This window comes from Dicentrarchus labrax, unplaced genomic scaffold, assembly GCF_905237075.1.
Source record: "Dicentrarchus labrax unplaced genomic scaffold, dlabrax2021, whole genome shotgun sequence".
Lineage (NCBI taxonomy): Eukaryota > Metazoa > Chordata > Actinopteri > Moronidae > Dicentrarchus > Dicentrarchus labrax.
Genome location: NW_026136701.1, coordinates 353,971 through 366,787, shown reverse-complemented (window position 1 = coordinate 366,787; position 12,817 = coordinate 353,971). Strand labels below are relative to the sequence as shown.

The following is a 12,817-nucleotide window of genomic DNA, read 5'->3' as shown; positions in this document are numbered from 1 at the left end:
TGTGCAGTTTCACTATATTGGGTGGGTCCGGGGGGGTCCGGAAACCAGTCAGTATCTGGTGTGACCACCATTTGCCTCACGCAGTGCAACACATCTCCTTCGCATAGAGTTGATCAGGTTGTTGATTGTTGCCTGTGGAATGTTGGTCCACTCCTCTTCAATGGCAGTGCGAAGTTGCTGGATATTGGCAGGACCTGGAACACGCTGTCGTATACGCCGATCCAGAGCATCCCAAACATGCTCAGTGGGTGACATGTCCGGTGAGTATGCTGGCCATGCAAGAACTGGGATGTTTTCAGCTTCCAGGAATTGTGTATAGATCCTTGCAACATGGTACCGTGCATTATCATGCTGCAACATGAGGTGATGGTTGTGGATGAATGGCACACAATGGGCCTCAGGATCTTGTCACGGTATTTCTGTGCATTCAAAATGCCATCAATAAAATGCACCTGTGTTCGTTGTCCATAACACACGCCTGCCCATACCATAACCCCACCGCCACCATGGGCCACTCTATCCACAATGTTGACTTCAGCAAACCGCTCACCCACACAACGCCATACACGCTGTCTGCCATCTGTCCTGTACAGTGAAAACCGGGATTTGCCATGAAGAGAACGCCTCTCCAAAGTGCCAGACGCCATCAAATGTGAGCATTTGCCCACTCAAGTCGCTTATGACGGTCGAGACCCCAATGAGGATGACAAGCATGCAGATGAGCTTCCCTGAGACGGTTCCTGACAGTTTGTGCAGAAATTCTTTGGTTATGCAAACCGATTCTGGCAGCAGCTGTCTGGGTGGCTGGTCTCAGATGATCTTGGAGGTGAAGATGCTGGATGTTGAGGTCCTGGGCTGGTGTGGTTACACGTGGTCTGCGGTTGTGAGGCCGGTTGGATGTACTGCCAAATTCTCTGAAACTTTGAAGTTTTGTTCATTGTAGATACAACATAAAAGGAGGAGCTGGGGTGGAGGTGGGTTGCAAAACGGCTTGCAGAGAAAGCAGCACAGATAGGCAGGCTAAAGCAGCTTGAGGGAATCAGCTGATGTGTGTTTACGATTAGCTGTGATCAGCGGATGTAGCTGGAATTGAGAGCTGAGCTTGACTTTGTGGCCTGTCTGAACTAACGCTGTGCTTAATTTGTCAGGTATTGGTTACTGATGCACATATGAACTGCTACATAAAACACTTACTTATAATGAAGTATTTTTACAATTGGTAAATTGGTACTTTCTAAAGACTAACTAGAAGTTTATTTTTCTAATATGCCCCAGGCTTCAGTTGACTCACTTCTTACTCATTCCTTAGTAATGACTTCCAGCAAACTAAAGCTAAGTGAACTTTGAAACAATCACGGTGACAATGACCTTTTCTATATGAGACGGGAAAAGCAGTTTTTCAACCTTACACACACACACACACACACACACACACACACACACACACACACACACACACACACACACACACAGTGTTGCCCATACATGCACTGCACATACCTGAGGTTGACATTTCAAAGGTTAAGTGTCATTCTGACCTGATTGGCCATGTAATTATCTGTCAGCCTGGCAAGCTATGGCATCAAAAATGCAGTCATAGTTCATCATAATGAAAACTTTCAGCTGGAGTATTCAACTTAACTAATCATTACATGTGATGTTCCCCCTATATTTTTGCATTGTTATAAATGCATGTGTGACTGGACCCTACCACCTGTTGACCAGGTGAAGACTGTTTGTACTTTAGATGTTATGCAGTGGGTTGCTAAAAATTATTGGCAAGAGAGCTTTCAATCTGAAACAGATAAAGGAGTCAGATCAGAATCAGAATCAGAAATACTTTAATAATCCCAGGGGGAAATTATTTATGTTACAAACTCCAGATATACAAACAACATATATTAAGAACAAAATATAAATTTATATATAACTATATATATAAAATATCAAATGTACAGTTTAATAAGGTGTTACCTTTCAAAAATATATATCTACATTTTTTCATGTCTGTGACATATAGACATTAAAACTGTAGTGAAAGGTATATATGTTGCTGGTATAATGACTATGACATCCTTTTTACTGTCTGTTTTTGCTGGGAATTGCCCTCAACTCTAGAGAAGTGTTGCTGCAGCTGCACCTGAGACACACAGGAGTAACATGGCTTATGTGGTAAGTGTAGCTGCTCAAGCCTGTTAACATGAGTCCAGTGAAACACAAACACAGAGCAACAGAGTCTGGCCTGGCATACACAGAAGATTGAACTGATCTCTGATCAGCCTCCTTCCAAAAGGACTGCACTGAGGAACCCTTTTTGAAACTCATGTTCTCAGCCCTTTTTTGCCCCTCTGGCCAAACCATAACTATTCCAGGAGACATTGTCAAGTATCAAATGTCTATGTTCAGGATATTTAAACATTATGTATCCTCTCACACATCCTCTTTAACCTCATTAAGTATACATGAAGAGTCTTCTCCGCTCTGAGATATCTCAGAGATTGACAGATACCATGTCCCTCTTTTCAAAATGACATCTACTTGAAAGCCCTCAAAGTGGACAGGGTATTCTTACTTCAGTGCTTTATATATTTCCCATTTGAATGAAAAACTAGTTAAATAATGCATGGCATAAAGGATGGCCATTGTGGTAGTAATAATACTCACAGTTTTTCCCAAGGAGGTATAACTGGGTATCATCTGCATAACAGTGAAAGTTAATGGAGTGATTCCTAATAATATTGCCTAAAGGAAGTATATATAAAGTGAACAGAATTGGGCTAAGTACAGATACCGGATATCCTGCATAAATGGACGTGCTTTTGATGAACTATTTTTAGAATTTCTTCCTTTTTTTTAATATAAGAATGCAAAAAAAAGTTAAATTAAAAAAGAAAAAAAAATTACATTTTGACTTAAATATTGCTTGCATAAATAGACAATCAAGTTAAATTGTTGCGTTATAATTTTAAAATTTGGACACTGAACTGCAATCGTATCAGTCTTTGGTCTGGGATAAATTCCACTTACTAAGCCTTCAAAGTTATTTATATTGTATTTTTTTTCCTATACAGCTGCTGAATTGTAGAACATTATTCAGCATTATTTCCTTCTACTGCTAATTGATCTAGTATGAAAGTCTATTACATTTCCTACTTACTGACTTCTTTAACGGTGAGGTCAAAATCCATTGGTAAAATCTGATTATTTTTCTGTATTGTGTCTTTAGCCTCATTTCCACTAGATGGTCCAACTTGGGTCTTGGCTTTTCTCGATTTTGTTTTCCATTGCAGATGGTACCCCCTCAATATAAGTGTCAGTCTTAGCAGATCATCATGGCAACTCTGCATGAAACTGCCGTGACTTCATCTTCATTGCAACACAAACATAGTGGGATGCAGGATGTCACATGTCACACAAGTCACATTTCTAGTGACGATTCCATCTGCACCCAGATAGCAAAACGTGATTGAATCAACATTGAGATATTGCCAGGCTGAAGATTGTAATCAACATTGATGTCAGATATTGAAATATACATTGAGAGCGCTCGCTATGATCAACATTGAAATACCATTGAATTTCCAATACATTCTGACAATGAATCAACCTTGATTAAACTATGAGATGATCAACATTGAAATAACGTTGAATTTCCAATCAATTCTGACAATGAATCAACCTTGATTCAACTATATGATCAACATTGCAAGAATTTAGAATTGAATCAACATTGATTCAACTATATATATGCATTGCATTGTACACTGAAACAAGGATATTATTAAAGGGCCATTTCAACACTTTTCAACCTTCCTTTGTATGTTTTTAATATGCCTCATTAAAAACCACATTAGATTGGCTATTTCAATTATTTTTAAGAAACCAAGGTTGAGAATAGCTGCTTTACTGCATGCTCTATGAACAAAAAAAACCCCAACAAAACAGACCATTATTCAATAAGTTATTTATTAAATATTCAAAAGCAATTACACTGTTGAACTTTTTTTTTTAGCACACACCTTTTCATCTTGTAAGGTTTCCTACCTGGCTTAGATGGAGAATTATCTATTTGCCCTGAAACTCCAAGGGACACAAACATGGCAAATGTCCTTCAGAAATAGGACCACAGTTCAACATAAACAAACATCTTAATGAATTATCTGGCTACCTTTGCCCTGAAAATCCAGGGGACACAAACATTATAAATAGGACCCCAGTTCAACATGAACTGAACATAAGAGCATAGTAGCTTTAAAGATTCAACTCATTTGTCCTTCTAACTCTTTGGCTTTTGTTTTCTTGGTACCCCGCCACTCTTCTCAGGTGCGTAACGCAGCCACTTCTGCAGTGCACCCCTGTATTGCAATTCTGCAAACTTGCGGTCAAATTGACGAGCAGCTGCTGTAACAAAAAGAAAGAAAAAAAAGTGTTACAAAGTTGTAAAATTAAAAATACGAAAGCTGCAGTTCTGCAGCTGCAGTTCCATTCCAAAGTGACATAAATGTCCAGTGTGTCCTTTTTAGTGTACTAGATTTTCAGGTGAACTTCAACTATTTTCAACCCTATCTTCATATAGTTGATCCAAACTAATACTCATAAAACAATGGCACAGTTTATGTCTACTCTGTGTCTCAGAGGAGGGCAGTGGACAGTGCTGAAACCGGCCTACCAGTGACATCACAGCAATGGTCATTTTCAGTGTCCATTAGCTTGAAATTATGTCACTGGTAGGCCCGTTTCAGAACTGTCCACAGGCACAGACGCAGAGCCAGTAGACAGAAATGGTGCCATCCTATTGTGAGCATTAGAGCAGTGGTTCTCAACCTGTGGGTCGGGACCCCCACATGAATCTGGGGGGTGTCCACAGATGACAGTGAAGTGACAATTTAAGGACTTTTAAGACATTTTTAATACCTCAGAAAAAAAGAAAGAGAAGAAATAATACCATTAATGCATAAAAAGTAATCAACAAATTATACTATAAAACCTGGTCAAATATTGGCCAAATTGTCATATATAGACAAATTCACTGAATACAATCATTCCTGCGGTGTCAATCAGGCCTATGTTCCACTAGCAAATATAAGACTTCCGGCGTACGATCTCTTCAGAATATTCATGTGGATGTTGACAATGACAGCCTTGGTAACGCATTTATCTCATTAATAGACTCAATTGGCTTCTGAGTGTAAATAAACCAACTCATTGTTTTAATCACACTCTTGACCTTGTTCTATCATATGGCATTGATATTGAACATTTAATAGTCTTCCCACATAATCTTTTCCTATCTGACCATTATTTAATAACTTTTGAATTCATACTATTAGATTATAAGCCATTAGGCAAAACTTCCTACAGCAGATGTCTATCTGACAGTGCTGTAGCTAAATTTAAGGAGGAGATTCCATCAGCGTTTAATTCAATGCCATGTCTGAATATAACAGAGTCCTATAATAGCTTTAGTCCCTCAGAAATTGATAATCTTGTTGATAGAGCTGCAGGCTCACTACGAAGAACATCGCTCCTATGAAGAGGAAATTATTAAAACATAGGAAACTAGCACAACCACCAAACCCACCAATTAAAGGAAAAAGCTAGGAAATCTGAAATGAAATGGCGCTCTTCCAAATTATCAGAATATTGCTCAATTTGGCAAGATAATCTTAAAACCTATAGAAAGGCCCTCCGTAATGCCAGAGGAGCCTATTATTCAGCACTAATAGAAGAAAGTAAGAACAACCCCAGGTTCCTCTTCAGCACTGTAGCCAGGCTGACAGAGAGTCACAGCTCTATTGAGCCACATATCCCCATAAACTTAAGTAGCAACGACTTTATGAGCTTCTTTTATAATATAATTATCACTATTAGAGAGAAAATTAATCACCAACTGCCATCAACAGTTATCAGTGGCTCTCCAAGTTCAGGAATTTTAACTAATGTAAACTCAGATATATATTTAGACTGTTTTTCTGCTATCGATCTTCAGTTAATTTCAATCATTTCTACATCGAAGCTATCAACCTGTCTGTTGGACCCGATCCCAACTAGGCTGCTTAAAGAAGTCGTACCCTTAATTGACACTTCTTTACTGGATATGATTAATTTTTCTTTATTATCAGGATATGTACCACAGTCCTTTAAAGTAGCTGTAATTAAACCCCTTCTTAAAAAGCCCAATCTCGACCCAGGGGTTTTAGCCAATTATAGACCGATTTTTAACCTCCCCTTCCTCTCTAAGATTCTGGAGAAAGTAGTCGCCAAAGAGTTGTGTGACTTTCTACATAACAATAGTTTATTTGAGGACTTTCAGTCAGGATTTAGAGTTCATCACAGCACAGAGACAGCTCTGGTTAAAGTTAATAATGATCTTTTGATTGCTTCAGACAATGGACTTGTCTCTGTACTTGTATTATTAGATCTTAGTGCTGCATTTGACACCATTGACCATAATATTCTTTTACAGAGACTTGAGCATCAAATTGGCATTAAAGGAACCGCACTAAGCTGGTTTAAGTCATGCTTATCAGATCGTTCTCGTTTGTAGATGTTAACGAATCATAAATAAATACTACAGTTAGTCATGGAGTTCGAAAAGGTTCTGTACTTGGACCAATACTATTTACTTTATATATGCTCCCTTTAGGCAAAATTATTAGGAATCTCTCCATTAACTTTCACTGTTATGCAGATGATACGCAGTTATCTATCGATCAAGCCCAATGAAATGAATCAATTATCTAAATTACAAACATGTCTTAAGGACATAAAATCCTGGATGAGCTGCAATTTTCTGATGTTAAACTCAGAAAAAACGAAATTCTTGTACTTGGCCCCAAAAACCTTAGAGACTCACTGTCTAAAGATATAGTTAGTCTAGATGGCATTACCTTGGCCTCTAGCACCACTGTCAGGAATCTTGGAGTTTTCTTTGATCAGGATTTGTCATTTAATCCCCACATAAAGCAAACCTCTAGGACTGCCTTCTTTCATTTATGTAATATTACAAAAAACAGACACATCCTATCACAGACAGGTGCAGAAAAACTAATCCATGCATTTGTTACTTCTAGGCTGGATTACTGCAACTCTTTATTATCAGGTTGCCCCAATAAGTCCATTAAAATGCTCCAATTAATTCAAATGCTGCAGCACGAGTACTGACAGGAAATAGAAAAAGAGATCACATCTCTCCTGTACTAGCTTCTCTGCATTGGCTCCCTGTAAAATTTAGAATATAATTTAAACTCCTCCTCCTCACCTACAAAGCTCTTCATGGTCAGGCCCCTTCATATCTTAAAGAGCTCATAGTACCCTATTACCCCACTAGAACACTACGTTCTCTGAATGCTGGGCTACTTGTGGTTCCTATAGTCTCAAAAAGTAGAACAGGAGCCAGAGCCTTCAGTTACCAAGCTCCTCTCCTGTGGAACCAGCTTCCAGTTGTGGTTCGGGAGGCAGACACCCTCACCACATTCAAGAGTAGGCTTAAGACAGTCTTCTTTGATAAAGCTTATAGTTAGGGCTGGATCAGGTGAGTCCTGAACCATCCCTTAGTTATGCTGCTATAGGCCTAGACTATCGGGGGATTTCCCATGATGCACTGAGCTCCTCTCTTCCTCTCTCTCTTTCTGCACTCATTCATGTCCCATTAATGCATGTTACTAACTTCACTTCTTCCCCGGAGATCTTGTCTCGCAGGTTCTCATGGATCCTGGTGGAGCCTCCTGCCATGGTCCTGCTTGACTGCACTTGCCAATATCACTGATATTAGTGTTATTATTATTATAAGTGTTATTATTGCTATGGTTACTGTTGTTGCTGTTGTCACTGCTCATTGTCCCCCATCGTTGCTGTTGTCATGTTCATCATCAGTCACTACTATTAGTCTAATTGTTGCTACTGTTGTTGCTGTGCATCTCTCTCTCTCTCTCTCTCTCTCTCTCTCTCTCTCTCTCTCTCTCTCTCTCTCTCCCCAACTGGTCGAGACAGACGACCACCCACCTAGAGCCGAAGGATGTGTCCTAGGTTTCTGCCTTTTAACAGGCAGTTTTTCCTTGCCCTTGTCGCCAAGTGCTTGCTCATGGTGGTACTGTTGGGTCTCTGTGAATAATGTCAAGGAGTTCGGTCTACACCTGCACTATTTGGAAAGTGTCCTGAGATAACTTCTGTTATGAATTGGCGCTATACAAATAAAACTGAATTGAATTGAATTGAATAAGAGTACCTCTATAGACGTCTATAGAGGTGGAAGAGACAGTCCACCGGAAGTCTTATATTTGTGGGATGTACAATGACAATATTGCTAACGGAACACAGATTGATAGAAGTTTAAAATACTTATGACCAGTTTGTCTCACACACAGAAGGACGAAGTTTATCTGCCGTCCTGTGCCCACTTGCCGCCTGCAAATGCCCAAATTCCCACCACAGTTTGAGCTGAAGTCCTGTGAGATCTCGCTGGTCTTGTTGAGTCATTGTAGGGCATTTCAACATTGAAAAATCATCATCTATAGATGATTTTTCAATGTTGAAATGCCTTACAATGTAGTATACTACAGTGATTCAACAACAGTTTTTCAAACGTTGAAATGGTAACTATAATTAAACATTGAATCAACATAGATTTTTCAAAATCAACCAAAAATATCCAATCTGACCAAAATCCAACATTGAATTAATGTCTTTTGCTATCTGGGCAGTCTTTTAACTCCAGCTTTTTTTATATGCTCTGTTCTCTAAGAACCTGAAAAGGTGAAAAGTACCAGATACAAAGTATTATCCACAACTTTTGCTAATGGAAAACCAAAAAATAATGGTGCAAAGCAAGTCAAGCCGAGCTATACCATGCAGTAAAAATTTGATATTCAATACTGACAGTGGGGCAATATCTAAAATAATCCATTCAGTGATGTATATTCTTTCAAATAGATCTTTTGGCTGCATGGATGAAAGAAAAAAAACATGTCTTACATCTCCGTGACACCAACCTCCACATTCTGATGGACAGAACCATAACAGAGAGATGCTGCACCTTTGGATCCTTTAGTGACAGAGTGGGGTCTCAGGCAATCCTTTCATCATTGTCCAAGATGAAACTTTGATTCTCCCAAGAAGGAAAATAGGTCAGCAAATTGCTGCTGCAAAGTCGATACATAAAAGAAAAAATCTAAAGATTACATGATTGTTAGAAATGGAAGATACGTAAAGAAAAAAAAAAAAAAAACATCCAACAATTTCAACATCAGAACTTATATATAATGTACCCCAAAAGCACCAAAAAACTGTCTTTTGAGAATCAGCAATCTTCACTTCCACAAAAATTCCCTCAATACAGTACTTCTGGTAAAACTTATGAAGAGGCGATAGCATGACATGGAAGTGATGTCTGAAGCCCTGTGTTGAAGAGAAAACCTGTCAGAGATATCATTGAAGTTTATAGGCAGTAAGAGTTTGAGATTCTTGACCTGATCACCTTCCCTGGTAGTTTTCCTGGGTACTGTATCAGCTGGAGCAACCAGGGAAGCCCAGGTGGTCATAATGTTGTGCAGCCCCATACGCAACAAACTGTGATGCACAGTGTGTGCTGACACGTTTTCTGTCAGAACCAGCATTTCATTCCCACATGCATCAAATGAGCCTTGGCTGCACATAACCCTGTTGCCGGTTTACCACTTTTCTTTCCTTGGACCACTTTTATTTGAAATATATTATGAAACAAATAAATTAACGTATATAGACTTATATAAACTCTATTTTGTTGAACTTTCTATGAGTCACTGGGTTCACTGCTGTTTGTTAAAATGACAATGATGAGCCTCTGTTGCAGTTGGTAATTTTTAGTCTTGACTCAAAGTGCTTTACACTACATGCCACATTCACCCATTCACACATTTAAGGCAAAGGCTCATCACAAACAGAAATTAACTCATTCATACACCTCAGTCTCCAAGTTGGAATAACTTTGAATTAGCCTTTAACATGAACGGTTTTGTAAAGCTGTATGAGGTTGCTTCTTGCCCTGTGACTTCCCAGATCTCCAATGGAGATGAAGAATTGTATTATGGACAGAAGTCATAATGGACAAATATTGGCTATGAAACTGCCAGTGTGACAAATATACTTATAGACATGCCAGTGAGCCATCAATAGCAGGGCCCTGGAACAGCCACATTCTGGATTCTTGAGATATATATTCACAATATCAAATGCTGACCCATTATTGTCAGATCCCCAGATGCATGGAAATACCTAAGAGCCTTTACAGTGGAAAACTTCTCGGGTTCAGAAATATTCAGTCAATCAAACATGCTCAGTCTCTTGAATGTTATCTGATTGTTTTAGTAAGACACTTGGTGTGTGTAGTGTTTGTGTGTGGGCCTCCAGTTGAGTTGGGGCTAATATATTGTGTGAAATGTCTCCTTTGAAGTTCCTCTCCTTCAAAATGATGGGATCCCTCAATTGCTGATCACACTCACACCTCCTTCTCAGTTGAAATTAAATTTTCTCCCCTTTATTCTGGGACCAGCTTCTTTGTTTCCTCATCTCAATCTTTTCCCCCCATCTGCCTATTTTTCATCCCCCCACCTCCACTTTTCAAAGGCTTTACCATAAGAGAGAACTCATTAATCCAAACTGATTTTCTTCACACACGAGATGACTACAGTTAATGGACACAGTCAGTACAGATATTGTTATTATTGTTATTATTATAAAATAATTTATAGAATTATATCATATTATATATGAAATTATATTATTATGATAATTTTGTAGCTGTTGCCATAACTACATATTTGAGATGATGTCAGACTTCCCTGCATCTCCCCACACAGACATACCATAAGGAGAGCAGAGGACTGTTTATCATACAGGTTTGTAGTCTGATATATTAGGACAACTTTTAGTTTAGTTGTTCAACAATTACCTGGTGCAGCCTTTTGTAGCTGTAACGTTACATATTTATCTTTAGTATTGCTTAGTGTTCATAAAAATACAATTCTGTTACAGCTATCCAGGCTACTGTGTCCTGTAAAGAAGTGGGTGTGGGACATCTACTGTTCCTGATACTGCTCCTCAGTCCTTTCTAACATCCATACCAATAAAGAGACATCAGCTATGTTTGAAAACTCCTTTTTGCTTAAGAAGATTCCTAACTGAGTGAAATGATCTGGAAGTATTTCAGTGGCAGCCACGATATGAGCTGTTCTCTAAATATTAAGGAAAGGTGCTTCACTGCTCCTTTTCTTATCTACTTTAGCATAGGATGCACTGAACCATCCTTTACCAAAGGAAAGGACGACAATACTTAAATTGACTTTTCTGTAATGTTATTTCAGGCTCAGTGGCAATTCAATTCAATTCAATTCAATTCAATTCAATTTTATTTGTATAGCGCCAATTCATAACAGAAGTTATCTCAGGACACTTTTCAAATAGAGTAGGTCTAGACCGAACTCTTTAAAACATTAATTACAGAGACCCAACAGTACCACCATGAGCAAGTACTTGGCGACAAGGGCAAGGAGATCCTCCGGCTCTAGGTGGGTGGCCGTCTGTCTCGACCAGTTGGGGTGAGAGAGAGAGAGAGAGAGAGAGAGAGAGAGAGAGAGAGAGAGGCAGAGAGAGAGAGAGCGAGAGACAGACAGACAGGTGCACAGCAACAACAGTATTGGCAATGGCAATCTAGCAGGACCATGGCAGGAGGCTCCACCAGGATCGACAAGAACCTGCGAGACGAGAAAGCACAAGAACTCCGGGGAAGAAGTGAAGTTAGTAACATGCATTAATGGGACATGAATGAGTGCAGAAAGAGAGAGGAAGGGAGGAGCTCAGTGCACCATGGGAAATCCCCCGATAGTCTAGGCCTATAGCAGCATAACTAAGGGATGGTTCAGGACTCACCTGATCCAGCCCTAACTATAAGCTTTATCAAAGAGGAATGTCTTAAGCCTACTCTTGAATGTGGTGAGGGTGTCTGCCTCCCGAACCACAAATGGAAGCTGGTTCCACAGGAGAGGAGCTTGGTAACTGAAGGCCCCGGCTCCTGTTCTACTTTTAGAGACTATAGGAACCACAAGTAGCCCAGCATTCAGAGAACGTAGTGTTCTAGAGGGGTAATAGGGTACTATGAGCTCTTTAAGATATGAAGGGGCCTGACCATGAAGAGCTTTATAGGTGAGGAGGAGGATTTTAAATTCTATTCTACATTTTACAGGGAGCCAATGCAGAGAAGCTAGTACAGGAGAGATGTGATCTCTTTTTCTAGTTCCTGTCAGCGTTCTGAATTAATTGGAGTGTTTTAACGGACTTATTGGGGCAACCTGATAATAAAGAGTTGCAGTAATCCAGCCTTGAAGTAACAAATGCATGGATTAGTTTTTCTGCATCTGTCTGTGATAGTATGTGTCTAATTTTTCTAATATTACGTAAATGAAAGAAGGCAGTCCTAGAGGTCTGCTTTATGTGGGAGTTAAATGACAAATCCTGATCAAAGATAACTCCAAGATTCCTGACAGTGGTGCTAGAGGCCAAGTTAATGCCATCTAGAGTAACTATATCTTTAGACAGTGAGTCTCTAAGGTTTTTGGGGCCAAGAACAAGAATTTCGTTTTTTTCTGAATTTAACATCAGAAAATTGCAGGTCATCCAGGATTTTATGTCCTTAAGACATGTTTGTAATTTAGATAATTGATTAATTTCATTGGGCTTGATTGATAGATATAACTGCGTATAAGTTAATGGAGTGATTCCTAATAATGTTGCCTAAAGGGAGCATATATAAAGTAAATAGTATTGGTCCAAGTACAGAACCTTG

The 12,817-nt window shown here is 39.2% G+C and overlaps 1 long non-coding RNA gene across 1 annotated transcript in view; it reads right to left on the bottom strand.

Annotated features, from left to right (window-relative positions):
* The window catches only part of LOC127370302 (uncharacterized), an 85,543-nt gene that overhangs the window by 581 nt on the left and 72,145 nt on the right, over positions 1-12,817 (bottom strand). The window lies entirely within an intron of this gene.